The following is a 6000-nucleotide window of genomic DNA, read 5'->3' on the forward strand; positions in this document are numbered from 1 at the left end:
TCAAATGTGTATGGTTATAGAGTACAATAAAAGTGGGCAATTTTTATGAATCCAGCCATTCAACAAACAGCAGATAATCACTATGCCAGGAATAAAGATAACTACAATAGGTTTCTTGCATATGTAGGTTCACACTCTAGATTCAGAAGCAAATAAAGAAGCAAAAAATGATTTGAAAAAAATAAAATAGAAGATACGGAGATCACCAACCTCCACCACTATTTCCACTATGTAATGTGTATTAAGAGCTAACACTATATCAGGACCTATGCTAAGCTCTTTACATCCATATTCCATTTAAGCCTTATGATTCTCTATAAAGAGAAAAATATTAATTGTTACCATTTTACAAATGAGGATATTGAAGTTTGAAAGATTGAGATATTTACTGTGACCCTAAAACTTCTAACATAATATCAGAATAGATGGAGGTTTGGTAGAGGACTATCATGGGTCTGTTTTTAAACATTTTGGGTTCCTATGTGTTATACAGTTGATAAATTACAGCTGGCCATTTGGATACAGGTTTGGTGCACCAAAACGAAAAAATCTAAGGTATAGATTTGGATATCACCAGTGTCTACCAAACCTTGTGTTTGTCTATCTACAGAGAGTTTCAGCAAAAAGAAAGAAGTAAAATAAAGCCAGTCATATCTGGAAGATCCATTTTTGCAAGAAGAACTCAGCTTTTGAGACTCTAGGTTCCTGGGCTTATTAGGAGTCAGGGTTAAGTTTCTGCCTTGGTAAGGCCACCACTTAGAGAGAAATCCTCATATGTTATCTTTTAAGTTCCTACAATTATCCCATTATTAGACAATCAAGTAGAAGCTGCACTGCAAGTCATCAGGTACTCTAAAGCACAAAATTCCAGAATGTCATGATGTCTGGACAGTCTTTCATGAGTCAGGATTGATTTTAAGAAATGATGAGTGACTGTTTATTTGGAAAAATTACATATTTTATATTGTCTTCATTTTCTTTTATATTGTTATTTTAAATAATTTTATCTTAGTTATATTTTGCAGAAATTATCTAATCTATACTGCTATTTTACTTAACAAGAAAATCTTTTTACAGTGATACCAATTTTGGTACTTGGATGTAGGACTCCGTTACTAACTGATAGCTACGGACCTCCCAAAACCTGCATGCTATTTTGCACATGCCGGAAGTACCAAGTCTATGGATGCAGATTCCCAGGCAGGATAACTTTGCAGCTTCACTTTTTTAAGGGTAGCAAAAACTACTATTGAAAAAACATGAGATGCAATAGAAGATTGGTGGACACATCCAGTAACAGAGTTGAATGGTGATAATAGGAACAATAAAGCACAATTAAAATTAGCAGACAAAATAACTTCAAATAGCTCATGATTTTTTCAGAAGTGTTTTTGAATTTGAATTAACCAGCTAAGTTATGATAATATTTATGCAGTATAGTTCTCCAGGTGGCCTGGGACCAAATCACTTCTCCCCCTTTTCTGCTTGTAGTTCTCAAGAATAACTGTAGAATGTTCTAAGAATGCAACACCTTGAGATAAGAGGGAACTGGCTGGAACAGCCTGGACTCTGTTTTAGCTTCCCCTAGAGACAGGATGTCCTTCAATGCTTTATCCCAGAAAGTAATGTCACCTCTGGTGCATAAAATCCAAAGTAGACTGCTTTCCATGGTCCCTCAGCTGCAGTACAAGTAGGGCACATGTACTTGAGACTCCCTACCCTCTGGGCAGCTTTCTTGATCCTTGGATATCAGCTTACAATGAATCCTAGGCTTTTGTTGTCCCTTGTTGTCTATCCGTAAGTAGTAAGCCCAGTTCATGTAACCTGTTGTGTGCGTGGGTGTTCTGTCTCACAGGACTTAGACAAGCTACTAACCAGTGCACAGTGAACCTGTTTCATTATTTACTTGTAATAATAAAAACATCGATATCTACTGAAGAGTTGGAAACAAATATTACTCATGTGCATTTCATAAATTCTAATGTCTGAAATAGAGTGTTTTAAAATTTACCTTGGTGTCTTGTTTGTAGTTACATGCCTGCATTATTGATTATGCATTATTGATCATATGTATCATAGTCATACTAAAATCATCATAAAACTTTAAAAGGATATTTTTACTTCTTTAGTTTGTTTACTTTTAGATTTACATATCAGAAAATGACATGAGAAATTATTATATAATTTCAAGCTGTTTGTAGTATCCAGTCTAAACTATTCTGGGTCGACTGTGGGTTCTCCATTCAGAACACTACACATTGACTTCTTTAGGAACAGGCACTACATAAGTCAGTCACACCAAGTCTTGCTGTTAGTTGTAGATAAACTTTCATTGACATTTGCACATTCAATTCATTAAGAAATTGTTGTTCCTGGGCAAAAATTAATTCATTCACAAATAGTCACTTATAAGCAGAAATAGTTAAAATTTTAAATTAAGGCATAGATTAGCCATTTGCCACATTATTTTTTTTTTAATCATTTTAGCACAGGAAATAGTGAGGCAAAATGACAGTTTTCCATCTGTGATATTTGAGGTGTGAAGGAAATGTGTTGTGCTTTTTTTCTAACTTGTAAAAGGGATTTAGAGGTGCTTTCCAAATGAAGAAAATATTTTTACACAGCTGCAATGTAATGTAATGGACAGAGAAATAGTCTTAGCTCTTGAAAGACTTCAAATTTGGAATATAATATCACCAACAATACACACTTGTAGAACAATTCAGTTTCCAAGTTACTTTTATATTCATTATCTCAACTGAGCCTCACAAAACCCATAGAAAGAGGGAGAAAGATAAAAAATCATTCTAATTTTCTGTAAAAATTAGCATTATTTGTTGTTGTTTAGAAAACTAATATCTGTTTATTATATGGAAATAAAAAATTATTTACATTCCACTGTACAGATATCCACTGTAAATATTTCCATGTATACACACAAAGAATTTTTCTTAGTAACATTCAAACATACACATATTATACATGATGATGAATCTTAAACTGTTTTTTCATATGCCATTAGCATATTTTACGTCAGTGAATTAGATATCAACATCATGATTTTAAAATGGCTATTAATTTTATTCTATTTTAGAATCAGAATTTAAATACACTTTTTAGTAAGACTGAGGTTGCTAGAAAACCAGTCACAGTGCGGCGAACTGGGTACTCCTTAATTATTACCATTAAATACAGTTGATGTGTGTTAAATAATATTTTCAAAACATCACCCAGATATATAGGGTTAAATTCTGTAAACAAATAAATGAATAGAAAGGCAGTCCTTCACAACAAAACAATAAAATGTAAGCTAAACATTTCCTGGCTGAATTTTTGAAATGTAAACACTCATTGTAAGATACCTTTCAACGAAATGTAAATTGAACTAAATGTAAATTGAAAGATAATATTTGACTGGGAAATAAATTACAATTTGGCCATTATTGCCTACCACAACCCCCTTCACATTTCCTCATTATAAACAGAAATCCATTTGGTTTGCCAGAATCAGCCTCATAATTGATAAAGATAATGGGATTATTTTAAAATCTGTAGTGCAACCCAGCCTGATTACTTTCTGTGACCTTTGGATTTCTTAAGGAAAATTCAGCCTTAAGCAGTCTATCTTAAAAAAAAAAAAAAAAATCAAATTGGAGTCTAATCCTGATTTAAAATATCTTAAAATATTTCTTAGTTATCTTTCTCATTTTGTCTAAGGGCTTTAGAATGCTCTGTAGACATTATCTCATTAATTCTTGGAGGATCCCGGGGCAGCGATTGTAGGAGAGATTTTCCCATTACCATCACTGCTCCCATGAAATGGAGATGCTGGGAGGTTCCATGAATTGCCCAAGGTTATAGACTGAAGCTGAGGAGTAGCTAAACCCAGACTCCAGGTCCCAGGGCTCCCTCTCCATATGGCATTTCCTCTCTGCAATAAATAACATTGCTATTCTGAAAGCTGGCTCTTAGATCATGTTTTATGTGGCAGAATTCAAGTTAATATGAGTTTCTTAGTGTTTTGATATTTATTTTAGATAGGGGTTGTGTATACTTAGGAAACACATGAAATGCACCACTCTCAATTAATTTATTTGGTCCTCTTAAGGATCTCTAGAGATTGCTCTGTAATTGCTATGACTATAGAGATTGGTATTTATCATTAAGACTGAAATGGCAATATCAGCTTATTCACTGTTTCATCACCCATTGTATACAAACATGAGAGGAGTTTAAATAAGTTGAATAAAATGTTACTCAAAGTGTGACAAACATGGTGACTCATCAGAAAAATCACAGATTGAATGCTACAAATTCTTCTAAGTCAGGTAAATACAATTTTTAAAACATAGCATACTTGAAAAAACAAACTAGTATTTTCTTCCTTGAATGTAGTTCCCTCCCATTTATTTTGAAATGAGCTAGAAAGTTAACACAGTTTTTAAAATAGTAGGCTTCCCACTGCTTTTTCCTGACATGAAGTCATAATCGTCTGTTTGTGTCATCATAACCATTTCCATAGCAACTAATGGTGATATCAGAACTCAAAGACTGAAGTTTCAAGAGGGAAAGGAATTATAAGGACAGATCATCTCTTATAAATAAAGATTATGTTTTCAAGCAGATATTACTAACAGAAAAGAAATGAATGGAAAGATTACCCACATTAAGGGAAAATCATAATTAGAATGTAGATGTTTATTAAGTAATTATTCAGCTAGTGATCTCTCTTCTACAATAAAAGAAATTGAAAAATGGGAATAAAAGGGAAATATATCCATGAGAGGATTTTTATGGACTAATTATGTTAAATAAAAGAGGCCATATATTTCTTAAGTAAATCTGAGGATGTTTCACATTTGATGCACACTGAGAAAGGTGTGCCATAAACCATGCTCATGTATTAGTGATATGAGCAGTTTAATACTAATTATCAGAGTAAAGATTAAATCTCACATATTCAAATTATTTTCTTATGGCCTTGCCATGCACAGCATGATTTAAATGTTTCAGATTCATTTGATTCCTTCATGTGTTAGTGGGCATATACACCCAATACTGTAGGGTACCAAGAAATGTTAGCTTATCCTCTACACAAACTAAAAAGGTATTTTCTCATTTATTGCTGTATTGATAAAAAGATAGGTAAGGGAAAGATAGTGTGGTAGGCAGCTTCTAAGTTGGCCCCCAATAAGCCCTGCTCCTCGATGTTTATAGCCTCATAGAATCTCCCTCTGGTGTGTGTTAGACTTACAAGTTCACTTACAATACAATATGGCAGGAGTGATGGAATATTAATTCTGGCATAAGTTATGAAATAACTATGGCCTTCTTCCTGGACACTCCTTCTCAGGCTGTTCTATTTGGGAAAGCCAGCTGTCATGTGTTGACAGGGGGACCAACTGTCTGAGTTTTCCTGAAACGTTCCTGCATTTAGCCCTTAAAGTCCAGTGTATGAAACAGTTGATCACTTTAGCAAGAGGCTCATGTAAGTGAGCTTGGAAAACTCTGAGGTTGCCAATAGCCATGTGAGTCAACTTGGAAAGATATGTTCTACAGAAAGGGCCAGCAACCCTTTTCTGTAGAAGGTCACATAGTAAATATCTTAGGCCTTGCAGGTCATGTGGTCTTTGTTGCAATGATTTCATGGTATCTGGATTTGTTTTAAGTAAGTATGGTAAGACATACAGATATGAAAACAATTTATCATAAGGGAAGAAGGTTTTATTATAGGTACAGTCCCCTAGAAGCGGGAGGCATGGCATGTCACATAGGGCTACTCAAGGAAGCACCAAGGTGAGATGAGTGGGCAGAGGCAGGTGCTGTGAACAAGAACCTTTATTGTGGTTTTTGAGGGAAGGAATGGATGAGGTGAGGTAAACAGGCTAAGCAGACTTAGGTTTGAATTGTTGGAATAATTTTGGTGGAATATGGACTATAGGAGCTGTTCCTAGTTGTCTAGTACCTGGCCCTGATGTGATTGGGCAGGAGGGTAGTGTG

Source organism: Macaca nemestrina, chromosome 14, assembly GCF_043159975.1.
Source record: "Macaca nemestrina isolate mMacNem1 chromosome 14, mMacNem.hap1, whole genome shotgun sequence".
NCBI classification, from domain to species: Eukaryota; Metazoa; Chordata; class Mammalia; order Primates; family Cercopithecidae; genus Macaca; species Macaca nemestrina.